Genomic DNA, 16,428 nt, shown 5'->3' with positions numbered 1-16,428 from the left:
AAAGGGACCACGGAAGCGTGACAGGGCCTGGAGCCTGAGAGAGCCATGAGTAACAAGGCTGAGTACGTCAGAGGGGCCTCCCCGCTCATGAAGTCCTGTTTCCTGGGCAAGAAGTCCAGACTCAATGCTGAGGGCCCCGGGGAACCATGGCTCAGGTCTGTGTGTCACACCGCTGACCGTGAGACATGGAGAACGCATTCAAGGGGGACAGCCTGGAAGAAGGACACCAGTTAGGAAGCAGCTGGATGAACTGCAGATGGGACACAGAGGAAGGTTCTAGGGGATGGGGCACCAAACAATCGGGGTGATAAGGAGAGAGACTTGCTGGCTCTCTGTGCTCAGGGGCCTCAAGAACTGGTACCCTAAAGTAAGGAGGTCCTCACTAGCTCCATTCTGGACTGTCTGACTCGTCTACACAGGCCCAGTTACAATGGTAACTGAGGTAGAGACATAGTTTCTGAAGCATTTTTTGGGAAATTGAATCCAAATGATTTCATTTAAACCAATAGTCCACCTACCCAATTTCACTTTGCACTGTATGAGCACAACTTCTCTGCCACCCAGACCTGATGCAACCTTCCAAGAGGTTGGGCCAGTACGTCCCGGGTGAAACCAGCCTGTGAGCACATCCCTTCCCAGTGACTAATGGGATCCGCTCCAGATGAGGGACATGTTACAAGTACACGTACGTATGTGATTACTGCTGACTTTGGCAAGAGTCACACAGTGGAGACATTGCTCAGCTTCTCAAGGGTTTAGAAATGAGCCCTCCTCCAGAGTGAGTGGGAACAAGGGGTCACCTGCTCAGAATGGAGCAAAAGAGTGGCTGATGGGGGAAGACACAGGGGCAAGGGAGGGTGTGCTCCTGAGGGACAATACACAAGCCTCCTGGATGCCTTTTTTTTTTTTTTTCTTAGCACATACACACACTGCTTTTCGATTTCTAAGGGCAACCACAGTTTGGTTTCATTCCTTCATAACATGTTCTTTTTTTATTTTTTATTTTTTTTAGAGAGAGAGAGAGAAAGTGAGTGAGCACGGGTGGGGGGGAGGGGCGGGGGGCTGAAGAGAGAGAACTCCAAGCAGACTCCCTGCTGAGCGTGGTGCCCAACACGGGACTCAATCCTACAACTCTAAGATCATGACCTAAGCCGAAATCAGGAGTCGGACTTTCAAGTGACTGAGCCACCCAATGCCCCCTCACATATACTTTCTAGGCATAAGCAAATATATGTGTGTCTATAGCTTAAAAAAAAAAAAACTTGTGTGGCATCATAATGCCCAGTCTTTTGCCTCTCTCAATTCATGATACATCTTGGCTATTCTTCCCTGTCAGCTCTATCTCCTTCTTTTTCGTGACCACATAGCATCCCGGCACAAGCCTACACCATGACTTAACTATCTTCTACTGGGGACATATTCAGGTTGGTAACCATTTTCCCCATTCTAAATAATCAGCAGTGAAAATCCTTGAACACACGGTCTTGAGCACCTATGTGAGTTCCACATGATGATCTGTTCCTCTAAGTAGGTTTTCAGCTTCACTTCCTTACAGATTGAGGTCTAGTCACCAAGCAGAGACAGTCTAATACTTTAAACTAGTTACTTGCCCACTCAGCTGGAGCAGATACAAATGTTTGCTAGGAGAAGGCTCAGAGCAGCATTCTCTCCTCTTAGAATCCAGACTTCCAGAAATGGTCAAGCTAATGCGCCAAGCGACTCGTGTTCAGATGACACTGGGCCATTGACGAGGCACTCAGCCACATCCTGTCGCACCTGACTCTCATGTCAGTCTGCAGAGCAGGAGTTTTTACAGAGGATTCAGAAACTTTTACAGAGGATTTGGAAACTGAGGCTCAGAGAGGATGAGACATCTATCCAGGGTCACACAGCTCGTAAGCGGCAGAGGACTCAGAAACGAGAGACAGATCTGATGAAATCCTGCCTTCTTTCTAAATCCATGGTGCAGATTGTATCACGGAGCCTCTTAGAGAAGAGACATATGGTGGATGCTTAGCTGAAAAGGTAGGTGGCATAAACATCTGCCTACATGGGAACCGTCATCTTCCCCACCGCCTGTTATGGTAATGGGTAACGGAAATTCCACCATTCAAGATTTACTTCTTTGGCTCTTTCCCCAAGGACACAGTCACATCTCAGGCCCTTGTGAGCTGACAGAGAAGTTGGCAGTTCAATGAAGTCAGTCTCCTCAATAGGACCTAGAAAACCAGGGAAGAATCAGAGAAACTTACCATGGAGAGGGAGAGGGCCGTGAAGGGTAGGATGACAAGGAGAAACACACTTCCTCTACCACTTTCTAGTTTTGCCTGTGGCTCCACTTTAGATGGAAATTTCTCCAGCCTCTTCCCAGATTAGCCAGGGTGAACCTGCCTAAAAGGAACACTCTGAAGATGATTTGCTGAGATAGATGAGACCTGCCCAGTTAGGCACAGCAGGATGGATCTGGAGTTGGATCCTGGCATGGAAAAGTACTGAGGTTCTTTGCCTCCAGATGGGAGCTAGAGCCACTGTCTGAAATGATTATCCCCAGTCTGAGCCTCTCCAAAGTTGGTCTTGCAGAGTGAAATGAAAGCCAGATTCTGGGTCTTATCTGAGAGCTACATGACTGTTTCTCATCAACCATTTGGAGACTGGAAGGTTCCCAAATTCATTGTCTAAACTTTGTGATGGAATACACACAGCTCTCCAATGTGAGCTTGTGATCACAGGTACTTGCCTACACAAACAGTTCACCCCATTCAATAAAAAAATGTTACTATTTGGGGCTTTCAATTAGCCAACAAGTATTTATTAAGCACCTGCAGGGGGCCAGGAGAAGTGGGCAGGACACAGGGGTCCCTATCCTCAAGGAGAGCAGGAGGCAGACTTGTAAAGAATTATGTCCCTGTGCAGAATGAGACAAAAGTAACTTCTCTTCCTGAAAGACAGGAGAAGCAGGGAACCTTGCCTCAGGGGAGAGAGTATATGCAGAGTGACAAGGAATTCTTCCAAAGCTGGGAGAACAATTGAGGTCTAATTGCTGATACTTCCCAGCTGTGTGACCTTGGGCAATGATGACCTCACCTTCTGAAGCCTCAGCTTTCTCTTCTATAAAGTGGGTGTAACCAAAAAGCATCCCTGGGGTTGTTACAAGGATTAAATGGGCTGGGAAGTGAGTAGCAACCTGGTGATGGGTCCATAGTAAGGATGTGAGGAATAAGCTGTTATTGTTATATTCATAGAGATTCATCACTGTTTCCCTAAATGCTTTCCTCATCACCAAATCACAAGTCAGCCCCAAATTTGCCTATTTGTGGACACCAGGGACCTGTGGAACTGTTACTGGTCAAGTTAAAAAGCAACAATGGGAGAAAATACCCACGTGGGACAACATAGGTATACATACCTTTGGATGATGGATACCCATGAACTTGGAGTTTGATTACAATTTCACCAGGGTGGACTTGATTACAATTCCACCAGGGTGTCTAATTTCTGTCTGGGACAAAGCAGATTCCCAGTAGGAGGCGCCTTCTGTCCTCAGCTGGATCCTCTGACACCCGGCCAGCTGCCTATTGGCCTTTCTCAGGGTTCAGAGAACTGGACAGTTGCGGGAGAAGGGGACCCCCGAACTGGCCTCTCTTGGAATTCAAAACAATCTAAGATTGGGAGAGACGGCGGCCTATCTTCTCCCTCTAGGTTTAGAATCCAGGTTTTTTTGTGGTCTGGCTGAGATCAGTTTGGGCGCGGGAGAGGCATGGTTCCAGGGCAAACCTCCAGGTGGGGGCGGGGGGGCAGAGGCAGAGCCGCCGCGGTAGAGAGGCACCCTCACCAGTTCCGGTTTACCCTCCCCAGAGCCAGGCCTCAGGCAGCAGTTCTGGGGCTCTAAGCAGAGGTGGGCCAACGCCTGCAACCTGGTGGTCAGGACGACGACAGCCGGTATTTCATTGGGAAAGTTCTCCGGAAAGCTGGGAATGAAAGCCCCCAGTAGGCGAGATTCTCGGGATAGGGCGCCCGCATCCCGTATGCATGCAGGCGCGGGCCCCCCGAAATGGGCTCCACCCGGACCGTGCGACCGGGAACCTGCAGGGGGCGCGCAGGGGACCGGAGAGAGGGTGGGGGGCCGGGCCGAGGGCAGGAACAGACTCGCTTTTTAAAAACCTGCTTCCTCCTTTCCTACCTCCACCCATCAGTCACCTCGCAAACCACCAACCCTGGGCGGTGCAGACGGGTCCCAGCGCCCCGAACACGCCCAGGGGTGAGGGGGGGGGCCTCGGGGGCCCCCCCGGGAGGGGGGGGGGGGGGGAAGAGGCCGGCGCACCGGGCGGCCAGGTGAGCGCGGGGCCAGGTAAAGGCGCGGCAGGTGGGTCCGCAGTGCTGTACCTGCTTACTCGCGCCTGAGTGGGGATTGGGGTATGCGGTGGGGTGGGGTGGGGGGGTCTCCCAGCTCTACTTAACATTTAAATAACCTGGACTCCGGTCCCGAGTCACCGTCCCCCGTTCCACCCCCACTTCCACCTCCGCGGCCCGGGGGTAGGGATGTCTGGGCTCTGTTCCCTTCCCACATCCCTGTTTAGCCAACTCGGAGGGCGGGGGCGGGGGAGGACTTGGCCCAGCGTCCCCCCACCCGCTGGCAGCCCCCCCGCAATCCGACGCGAGGGAGTGGGTGCTTTCCCTCCGCAGCTCGGGTCCGCGCCCCAGTCCTGAGGGTGGCGCGGAGGGCCGGGAGGGAGGGTCGGCTGGTGGGCGGCGCCTCTCGGGGCTGGAGGCCGCTCCGGGCCGGCGCCGCCCTCTGTCTCTCGCCGTCCCTCCCTCCTGCCCGCCGGCGCTCCGAGGCCGAGCTTCCTGCGTCCCCATCCCGCTTGCGGAGCGGGCTGTGCGCCCTCTACGCCACCGCCTCCCTCGACCGAGACCCCCCCACGCCGCCGAACCTCCGGCCCCGGGATCATAGCGCTCCGAAGGAGGCAGCCCGGGGGGGACCGGGTCGGGGAGCCCCCGGTCCCCGGCCGCCCGACCGTGACCGTGCTGGACCCGCAGCCGCCCGGGTGAGTCTGCGCCGCCGCGCCTTCCGCCCCGCGGCGCCCCGCGGAGTGACTGTTGGCGGGGCCGGGGAGGGAGTCGAGGGCTGGCGGGGTCTGTTTGTCCGTCCGTCCGGGAGTTTCCTGTCCCGGGTCTGCGGCCGGGAGGACTCCGAACCCGCACCCACTGGAGCCGCGCCCCGCCGGTGCGGGACACCCCGCCTCCACGGCACCGCGCTGACCTCGGCCCGGGGAAGGCAGCCAGCCTCCGGGGCCCCCTGTTGGCGAGGACAGGCGCCATCCGCCAGGTGGGTTTCGAGCTCTCGGCCTCGACCAAGAGGCACCTTCCACCCATGCTTAGAGCAGAACTTCCCAGTAAGTCCCCGGAAACCACCCTGGCGCTGCCCAATTGATCCCCCTTCCCCCATCCCTAACTCTTTTCTGGAAACCGAGGCTTTTGGGGAATTTAGATTCGTGTGTGTGTTTTAACGTACCAGAGGCAAAAAAAAAAAAGGTGAGAAATCGGGCGTGAGCGAAGTGGGGTGAAACTCAGTTTCTTCACTGTGAAATGGGTATGATAACCTCCTGGGATGAGGTGGGGCACTCGTGCCTAGCACATAGCAAGTACTTAAAATCCAAATCAGATCTCTTGTCTGCTTCCCGATGGGAGGCGTGTGGCCTGGGACTGCCAAGTCTAATTGAAAGGGATGGTCACTTCTAGCAAGTAAGCTTTCCTAACCAAGGGGTGGGGGAAACAGGAAACCTGGATGTCCTTACGGTTCCCCAGCCCTGCCTGGGCCCTCCCTGGCCGGTAGCAGCCATGGGGCACCTGTGCACTGTCGGATGAGCTTGTGTGGCCGGGGCCAGATCCCTCCTAGCAGTGCGGGTGGTCCAGGCGCCCGGGTTCCCGGCGCCGCTGGAGCGGCGCGGGCGGGGCCTAGGTGGGCGGGGCCGGAGCCAGCCCAGGAGAGCTGCCGGAGAGGGGTTACCCTCTAGAGCTGGCTTTTGGCTCTCGTTGGACGTGGTGCTCTTGGAGTATGGCTTCTCTAGTGGAGGGTCGGCTCTGGGACCTGTGAGCGGCTTTCACACTTGGGAGACTCGTCACACAAGGATCTTGACCGAAGTTGATAGGAACGAACGGAATTGGGAAGGAGCCCCTTTCCCTCCAAATGCTTCCCTCCGCAGCTTGCCAGAGGTACTGCCCAGACTGGGACAAAAGGCAGAAGAGAGGAAGGGGAGGAGGCTGGTGGCGCATCTGTTCCTCACAGTGTTCTGTCCAGTGGTTGGATGATTAGGGCCTCCTGGGCATGAAGCAGGGCCAGGCCTGCCCCAGAGATGCAGAGCCTAGGGACCTCAAGAGCTCCCAGCCTAGTGAGTAGTAAATGACAAGAGTCGCTCAGAGGTGATATTACAGTCAGGCCCCAGCACTGCCTGGCTGTGTGACCCGCCTCACTGGCCCTCGGGTTTCCTCATCTGTACGATGGGAGTGATAACCTCCTAGGTGGGACCTTCATGCCTAGCAGGAAGTTCCTTTACAGGGCTTAAGGGAGAACAGGAGAGAGAAAATAACTCAGGCTGAGGTGTGCTGGGACGCCCTGCTAAGAAAAGGATGTTGGACTGTGCAACAGTGTATTGGAGTCCCTTGCGGAGGGGGAAGGAAGGGTGTCTGGGCAGATGAAACAGCGCAAGCAAAGGCACTGAGGTACAAAGGTACACGGGGTGGGGTGGGCCTAGGGGAGTGTGCTCAGGCAATGGCAGATGGGTTTGTGGGAAGGTGGGGAAAGTAAAAGGAATTGGAGGGTCTGGGATGGGGGCCAATCATTGCACGTGGGATTTTATCATGTGGACGTCTGGGAACCATTCAACAGATGTTGACTGAGTGCCTTCCATGGGCCAGGCACTGTTCTAGGTGCTCAGGATGGATCACTGAACAAGAAAGACAAAGAAACAAATCGCATTCAAGATCTTTAAGCAGGGGAGTCATCTGACCCTGTTTGGTCTATGTGAGGAAGATAATTCTGTGTGGAAGTCGGATGAGAGTTTGGGGAGGACTGCTGGGAGAGAGGAGGCTGGTCTGCAGGCTGGGGGCAGTGGGGATGAAACGGGGGGCTAGAGTGGAGCCCCGCACAGGAGGCAGAGATTAACATGTGGTCTTCACACGTGACCACTGCTCAAGGGTGAAGTTTGTGGATTTGGTGTGAGGCCCAAACTGCCAGCCTGTCTTCCACCAGAGAGCGCGGGCGAGTGCTGGGGACCTTGGCAGGGCCCAAGCCCCTCTAGCTGTGGCCTTCCTGCTCCTAGACTCCAGAAGGCACAAAACCTAGGAGTTTCTATGTGAGGAATGGCAAAGCTGCAGGCAGAGCCAGGAGCCCATCTCCTGGGCAACCTGCGTCTTTTAGGGCTCCTGTTTTCCTGGGTCACGGTTCTGGTAAATGTTCTCTCCCTCCATGCGGCTGGCAGTAAACCTCTCAGGACCCTCAGGCTAGAAGAGGGGCTTTGGCTCTGGGCTTCTCTTCTCCCCATTCCAAATTGAGGTGGAATTCAAGGGACTGAGCAGAGTTTTCTCCCTAAGTGCTGAGAAAGTTCCAGAAGCTCAGATGTCTTCTGTTGGGGATGTGGTGAGGGGTCTGCTTCTGGCTCTTGGCTTTTGCTTTCAGTTTGTTCTGAAGCTTGGACGGGTCATTCTTGCAATTGATAGCTCTAAGAGTGTCCTCTGTGATGGAAGTCTCCCTTTGCTTGGAAGGGGACCACACTCTGTCTTTCACCAGGAGGACCCCAGAATGTCTTGGGTGGAGGGGACCACTCTCATTTGACAAATAAAACTCAGAGAGGAAAAGCGCACATAGCAAGTCAGCAGCAGAACTGGGACTGCCACTCACCCCCTGACCACTGTTCATTCTCCCAGGAGACTGGCCACGTTCAGGTCAGAGACTTGTTTTAGACCCCAGTTTAGTACAGGTTTGGTGGTTTCTCAGGACCTCTGTCTTGCTGGCCACTTCATAGAGTCTTGTTCCTCCCCAGCCTGGACAGGTGGCCCAGCTTGGCCTGGCAACATTTTTGTTCTCCTCGCCTTGGATTGAGCCCTTGGTGCACTGGCTGGCCCTCCTGGGAGCTCTGGCCCCCCAAAGAAACAGGTCTTCCCTGCTTCAGGCCAGACTGCCCCAACACGCTGGCCAGAGGCAGCCCTGTGAGACTCTCTGCTGAGCTCTCCCCGACTAGCTGTGGCCTCAGACTCTTGACTCCTCCCTCCCCTTGGCCCCAACCCTTATCTCCTGAGGCTGGTTGGCCCTGCCTTCTATCCAGTGTTGTTTACTTGCGCTAAGCTGCCAACAGTCTCTTATTCTCTCTTGCCCTAGATTTATCAGACCTAGCAGCCCTTAAACCTGAATGCTGGTCCCTTTAGCTCTTAGAATTTTGGAGCCAGAGGGGACCTTAGCCGTCAGAACGTCTAATCTGCTTATTTTACAAATGGGGAAACTGAGGCCCAGGGAAGGGAAGGCACTCACCTGAGTTCAGGGCTAGGACTAGACCCCATTTCCTGATTTCAGGGATGGTTCTTGAAAATAAACCAACACAATAAAACCAGAGGAGCCTACCCCCCCTCCCCCGAAGCCTCTGTCTCTCTACGCTCCACACGGGCAGGTGCTTTGGAGACGTCCACAGTGACCTATCCAGGAGGAGTACATGCTGAGGGACCCGGAAGACGAGGGGTGCACATCAAGGAGTATGTATCTTGACATTTTCAGGTCCTATCTGTTCAAACTGATATTAACGCCAGGGAGTAAGCTAGTGATTAACCGACCTTATTTGCTGCTCTTTATAATGTACCTCTGAATGGATCGGCATTTAAAGTTGTTTTCTCCCCCAGATCACCAAGGAAGTACATGCTCACTGTAGAAAACCTGGATGGGTTTTTTTGTTTGCTTGCTTGCTCTGCTATCTAATATCCGGGTTCATTGTCATAACATGTATTTTCCCCGTGTGACAGCACGGCAGTTCTAACCTGTCAATCTCACACACTTCTACCCTCTGATGGCTGGAAGGTTCTCAGGAAGCCAGCTTTTTGTGGTATGTCAGAATACTCCAGCCACCAAAAATCCTAGCACACTATGCAAATTATTCACCGTGTGGGACTTCAGGGGGCCATGTCTCGCACCACCATGGTGTTTGGGAAAGGGCTATGTTTACAAAAATCTGAAGCAAAGATCCGATTCTCAGTGAGCATCTTAGAAATGGAGGAGGTTAGGGGCGCCTGGGTGGCTCAGTTGGTTAAGCGACTGCCTTCGGCTCAGGTCATGATCCTGGAGTCCTGGGATCAAGTCCCGCATCGGGCTCCCTGCTCGGCAGGGAGTCTGCTTCGTCCTCTGACGTTATCCCCTCTCATGTGTTCTCTCTCTCTCATTCTCTCTCTCTCAAATAAATAAATAAAATCTTAAAAAAAAAAAAAAAGAAATGGAGGAGGTTAGCCATCTCGGTGGGATGGGTGTGATCCAAAGATTATAGGAGGGAAAGAGAAGTCTTCGTTTCCTCTGTGTTGGTTTTTAACCCAGCCAAGTGCTCCCACCACCCTGTTACCACCCCTTGCCCTGAATCTCCCCAGGATTAGGCACTGGGGTGGCAAGTGTGGGTCCCTAGGAAAATCAGGACTGTATTCCGCTTGCTTGTCTCCGAGCCCTGCATCTTGCACAGCAAGATGACTGTTTCGATGGCAAGCCAGAATTTGTTGCTTACTCAGGTGATCCAGGTTGGTAACTTCACCTTTGGGACAGGGTCACCTGGTGTCACCTCTCAGACTCTAAGATCACAGCTTCATTAATGCCATGTAAATTGTCTGTGCTAGAAGTGATCTCGGAGGGTCCCTTAGGCCAATGCCTATAGACTGTGGGCAGCAACTTTGTGGGTTTTAAAATCAGTTAAGTAGTTTTCCACTGGCTTTTAAAAAGTGAAATAGAAGAAAGCAGACTTGAAAACAAAATGCATCTCCTGTCGTGAGAAGCATTCTTTAGTAAAACTTTCATCTCAATTATCTGTATATGGGTATTCACTGAGTCACCAGATAACTGTATTTCCATCTGCGTGGTAAGAACCTTGGGCAGCCCTTGCTCCGGTCCATTGGGTTTCTTTTTAAATTGAGGTACAGTTAACATACAATATTATATGAGTTTCAGGTAGACAACATAGTGATTTTGACATTTGTATCCACTGCAAAATGATCAACACAGTAAGTCTAGTTACCATCTATCACCTGACAAAGTTATTACAATGTTATTGACTATATCCCTCATGCTGTACATTACATCCCCATGACTTCTTTGTTTTATAACTGGAAGTTTGTACTTCTTCATCCCCTTCACCCATTTTGCCCCCACCAAGCCCTCTCCCCTCTAGCAGCCACCAATCTGGTCTCTGTATTCATGAGTCTACGGTTTTTTTTAGTTTGTTTTGTTTTTTAGATTCCACATATTTGTGAAATCAGGTGGTATTTGTCTTTCTCTGTCTGATTTATTTCACTTTGCATAATATCCTCTAGGTCTATGCATGTTGCTGCAAATGGTAAGATTTCATTCTTTCTTATGGCTAGGTAGTATTTATTTATATATATAAATATTTATATCGCATCTTCTCTATTCACTCATCCATTGAAGTATACTTAGGTTGTTTCCATGTCTTGGCTGTTGTAAATAACACTGCAATGAACATAAGGGTGCATGTATGTTTTCAAATTAGTGTTTTTGTTTTCTTTGTATCAATACCCAGTAGTGAGATTGCTGGATCATAGGGTAGTTCTATTTTCAGTGTTTTGAGGAACTTCCACACTTTTTTCCACAGTGGCTGCACCAATTTACAATCCCACCAACCATGCACAAGGGTTCCCTTTCTTCTACATCCTTGCCAATGCATGTTATTTCTTATCTTTTTATAGCCATCCTGACAAGTGTGAGGTACTATCTCATTGTGGTTCTGATTTGCATTTCATGATGATGAGTGATGTTGAGCATCTTTTCATGTGTCCGTGGCCATCTGGATGTCTTCTTTGGAAAAATGTCTATTCAGATCATCTGCTTATTTTTTAATCAGATTCTTTGTGGGTTTCTTTTGTTATTGAGCTGTGTGAGTTCTTTATATATTTTGCATATTAACCCCTTATCAGATATATGATTTGCAAATGTCTTCTCCCATTCTGTAGGTTTTCTTTTCATTTTGTTGATGGCTTATTTTGCTGTGCAGAAGCTTTTTAGTTTGACGTAGTCCCAATTGTTTATTTTTGCTTTTGTTTTCCTTGCCTTTGGAGTCAGATCCAAAAAAACATCGCTAAGACCAGTGTCAGGGAGCTTACTGCTTCTGTTTTCTCCTAGGAGTTTTGTGGATTCAAGTCCTACATTTAAGTCTTCAATCCATTGTGAGTTAATTTTTGTGTATGGTGTAAACAGTCCGCTGTTTTTTATACTGTGATTCTGGGAAAGTTGGAATTCTTTGGACGGGTCCCAGAGGCATTCAGGGGTTTGAGGGGACAGAGCTGAGTAGTGGGAGGCAGGGCCAGCTGGAAGGAAGCTCTGTTTACAAATGTTCCAGATGTCAGGGGTGTGAAAGATTCCTTTAAGAAAGTTCTGTGGCTTGGGGCACCTGGGTGGCTCAGTCGTTAAGCGTCTGCCTTCGACTCAGGTCATGATCCCAGGGTCCTGGGATCGAGTCCCGCATCGGGCTCCCTGCTCTGCTGGAAGCCTGCTTCTCCCTCTCCCACTCCCCCTGCTTGTATTCCCTCTCTCGCTGTGTCTCTCTCTGTCAAATAAATAAATAAAATCTTTAAAAAAAAAAAAAAGTTCTGTGGCTTTAAAAACAATACTAAACAGCAGGTTGGAAACCAGTGGCTTATCTATCCACCTCAATTCTTAGAAGAAGAAACAGAGGCCAGAAAACAGAGGGTCTGTACGGGGCAGGTGGGGTCTCCAGCCACACCCTCAAGGGTCTCTAAGTGTAGACCTCTGACACCTCTCCAAATGATGTGCCAAAGTCAGTATCAGACGGAGCTGTTGGCCTGAAACACGTTCACCATGCAGCCTGAGTTGCCCACAGGTTACACGTTCATGTACACCAGGAATTCATGTTTATCATAAAGCCCATAACTGTCATGCTCATGGCCCAGTTTATATTGCCATGGTGCACAAAACATTAATTTGTTCAGTGTCAGCATCTAAAACTCATTACAGGATTGGTAAGTCCATTTCGGCATTTCTTCTTTTCTTAATGTCACCAGAGCTTCACTAATGGAAGCATCCTAGAGGTCATGGGACCAAGGTCACCCAGCAAATCGTGGCAGATCCAGGATGGGAACTCACCATGGTAGGTGAGTTCCTTTTTTTTTTTTTTTTTTTTTAATATTGTGGCCTCATATGATGGACAGTTCTGGATGTCTCCAGAAGGTTCTGCTATTTCTTTGATTCAGGATATAGAACCAGGTGGCTCTAATTCTTGGTGAATTTTATGTCTTTGCCATTTTTTCCTCTCCACATCTGCTCTGGGAAAGAGAATTTACTTACCTTACCCTTGTTCTACATTTTCTGCACACCTACTGGCTGGGCGTCTACAGGGATACCTCATTTCATTGCGCTTTGTAGAGACTGTGTATATTACAAATTGAAGGTTTGTGTCAACCCTGTGTCCAGCAAGTCTCTTGGTGCTATTTTTCCAACAGTATTGGCTCACTTCCTATCTCTGTGTCACATTTTGGTAATTCTCACAATATTTCAAACTTCTTCATTATTATTATATTTTGTGTGGTGATCTGTGATCACCGATCACGACTTGCCGAAAGCTCAGACGATGGTTAGCATTTTTTAGCAATTACGTATTTCGCAATTAAGGCATGTACATTGTTTTTTTCAGCCGTAATGCTGTTGCACATTTAATAGACTATGACCTAGTGTGAACATAACTTCGAATGCACTGGGAAACCAAAAAAGTCATTTGACTCGTTTTATTGCAATATTCACTTTATTCCAGTGCTCTGGAACTGAACCCACAATATCTCCGAGGTATGCCCATGCTGGTTAGCGTTATAGGCATGGTTTGTTGATATTTGGTAGAGGAAGATATGATTAAAAAACAAACACACTTTGGGACCCTAAATATTACGTCTTCATTAGCTGCAGTTTGGACGGTAGCAATTACATAGCGGAGTTGCCCTTGGGTCATTGTGTTCAACCAGTGACAGGTGCAGATTCTACTGTGGTGGTGGGAGGCATTATCTTTGGCTCACCACAAGCCGTGGCTTTTAAGAAATGTACTGGGATGTTCTGTGTGCCAGTGGAGAACTAGAGGGCTGGCTGGATATAAAGGCACCATTGCAGTTCAGTTGACAGGGATGACGAAGCCCAGGAGCGGGAAGAGGAAATTTCTTTCAGACCTGGAGTGTCAAGGGCAGGCTTTCAGAAAACTGAATCTATGCTGAAATCTGAAGGGGGGCAGAAGGTTGGCAGCAGAAGAGGTTAATTGACATGGGCTGATACTAGATGTGAAGGGTGGGATGGGAAAAACCTTTTATACAATTTCTTCTTAAGAGTCATTTTGGAAGTGAGACTCATTCATTCAACTGGTATTTATTGAGTTTTCTTTCTACAGGCCAGGTATTCTGGGTTTTGGGGGGACATGGTCCATAAGAGAGACATGGTCCTTGCTCTCGTAGAGCTGACACCTTATTGGGGCAGAGCGAGGAATCAATAAATTAGGACACAAATAAGTGAAGTAACCAACAATCATATACTCACAGAACTAAAATCTTTACCACTCCCTCAACTGCCTGCTAAGGATCAAGGCTAAGCTAAAACCCTTAGCTTTCAAAGTTCTAAAGACTGGACTCTCCTAAATACTGGACTCTTTAGAGTACAGACTCAGTTTACCTTTCCAGACCCTTTGCTGCTGCCCCGCCCTCTCCCCCCAACCAATGGATGAGTTGTAAGGAACCAGAACCACTTCCCACCTCCGCCTCCCTCCTACACCCCCACCCATAGCCATGAACCGTGATGGTGTTTCTCTTTCTATTCCTTCTGCTTTTCTGCCTAGACCATTCTCTGTCCTAGACAAAACTCTTAAAAAAACAAACACACCCAAACTCTATTTATCTTGGAATAATTTTAGATTTATAGAAAAGTTGCAGAAATAATAGCTTTCCTATATCCTTCACTCAGCTTCCCCTGATGTTAGCATCTTACCTAACGTGGCGTTTGCAACAAAGCTGAGAAATTCATGTTATTACTCACAAAATGGCAGACTTTATTTGGATGTCACCAGGTTATTTTGTTGTTGTTTCCGCCCTGTGATCCATTCCAAGACGCCACAGGGCATTCAGTTGTCCTGTCTTCTTCGTCTCTCCCGGTCTATCCCAGTGTCTTAACGTTTCCTTGAATTTTGTGACCTTGAAAGCTTTGAAGAGTACTTGTCAGTATTCTCTAGAACGCCCCTTACTTTGGGTTAATGTCATCTCATGATTAGACTGGGATTTGGGGTTCGGGGAAAGAATGCAACAGAGGTGAAGTATCCTTATCATTGCATCACATCAGGATTTACACGATATATAGCAACATGACTCACCAATGATGCTGATCTTGATCATTTGGTTAAAAGTGGTGTCTGCAAGACTTCTCCACTGTAGAATTACTACAGCCCCTTTTTGGAGGGGGCTTTTATAGGGTGATAGTAAAAGGTAACATTATAAAAGAAATAACTGAAAATGATTGATAGATTAGGCTCCTAAAATTAAAAAACTTCAATACAGCAAATGATAAACTAGGGCAACATTTGCAACACATGGCAGACAAGGGGCTGTTTTCCGAATACATACCGAGCTTTTCCAGTTAGTAAGGAAAAGTCAAATGCCCTCAAGAAATGGAATAAACAAAAAACAAAACAAAAACAAAAAGGAGTTGGAACTAAGAAGAGATGCTGTTGGTCAACAAGCACGTGGGGAGAAAAGAAAAAGAAACAACCAAGAAATGTAACAATGATATACCAATATTATCTAATTTATTGTCCCTATTCAAGAGTCCCCACAATATCAGGGTCCACATTGGGATCACCCATTGATTTTATTTTTCTTAAGTTTTTATTTAAATTTCAGGTAGTTAACCTAGAGTGTAATAGTAGTTTCAGGTGTACAATATAGTGGTTGAGCACTTCCATTCAACACCCAGTGCTCATTACAACAAGTGCCCTCCTTACTCCCCTGGGCCACCCATTGATTTTAGTCTCCTTTAATCCAAGATAGTCCCCAAACTTTCTTTGGTCTTCCACGGCATTGACATTTTTGAAGAGATGGAGCCAATGTCTTAATTGCTTTGCTTCTCCTCTCATGATTGGATGAGTTCTAAACTTTTATGGCAAGACATTTTCATATGCGCTGTGGGATAGTTGTCTTGCATCCCATCAGAAAGCACAGCAGGTCAGAGTTCAAGAAAGAAGAAGGAGGAGGAGGAGGAGGGGGCAGAGAAGGAGGAGAAGAAGAAGAAATGCCCTTAGGCAATAAGCATGTGGGAAAAAACCCCAACATTCACCCCCCATCATATTAAAGAAAATGCCACTTAAAACAATACCATCTTTCACATATGAAATCTTTAATGTTTTGAACGTTTCAAACTTTTAAGTTAAAAAAAGAAGGCTGATCCTTCACAAGCTCATGGTGGGGCCGAGGACAGTCCGAAATGCATGTCAAAGCTTTAAAAAAAAAACACAGCAGTTTCAATACCAAGAATTTATCTAGAGGAAACACAATTGTGTAAGGAGTTAGTTTCAATACTGTTATTTTTTTTTAATAGCAATAAAATTAGAAACCAACGATGTATCTGGAGTAGGGGATTGGTTAGTTATGTAAATTATGAGTCTTCCACGTACTGGAATATTCCTCAGCCACTAAAAGTTATGGTTTAGAGGAATACTGGTGCTGTGCAAAATTGTTATGGATCAACATTTTAAAAGTTAGGGCACCAAGCCACGTTGCAGTAAGATCTCATTTTTGTAAAAAAAGGAAAAAGAAAAAAGAAAAAGTATGTTTGTTTACAAAACACACAAGAAAGCCTGAACACCATCATAGGTATTATCAGTAGTTAGGGATGGTGGGGTAATCGGTGATTTTCATTTCCTTTCTGCTAATCTAGATTCATTAATGTTTGCTTAATTAAGAAGCATTGTTTTTATAATAAGAGAAAAATGTTGTTGTTGTTTTTTTAAAATCTCCTAGGGTTGTAGTGGATTCCCCCAAGGATGACTGCTAGTTAAGGTGCTTGTGAGCTGTTGAGGGCTTGCGTTAGATCAGCCCCTAGTCCAGGTGGTTCTTTTATGATTTTAACTTTGAGCATCTGGTTCTCCCTTCCCAGACTTAAAAAGCTGAGAAGGGGAGCATGGTGAAAATACAGTAGCA

General features: G+C 48.5%; 1 protein-coding gene across 2 annotated transcripts in view; it reads left to right on the top strand.

Moving 5' to 3' along the window:
• Positions 1-4,727: 4,727 nt before the first annotated feature.
• The window catches only part of TMEM51 (transmembrane protein 51), a 55,125-nt gene continuing 43,424 nt past the window's right edge, over positions 4,728-16,428 (top strand). For both annotated transcript variants that reach the window (XM_035019739.1, XM_035019740.1), the window contains exon 1: positions 4,728-5,045. The gene's annotated coding sequence lies outside the window, so the exon portion shown is untranslated. The remainder of the gene's footprint in view (positions 5,046-16,428) is intronic.

Source organism: Mirounga leonina, unplaced genomic scaffold, assembly GCF_011800145.1.
Source record: "Mirounga leonina isolate KUSES-001 unplaced genomic scaffold, KU_Mleo_1.0 Mir_173, whole genome shotgun sequence".
Taxonomy (NCBI): domain Eukaryota; kingdom Metazoa; phylum Chordata; class Mammalia; order Carnivora; family Phocidae; genus Mirounga; species Mirounga leonina.
Note: the sequence above shows the minus strand (reverse complement) of the source record. Positions and strands in the feature narration are given on the sequence as shown.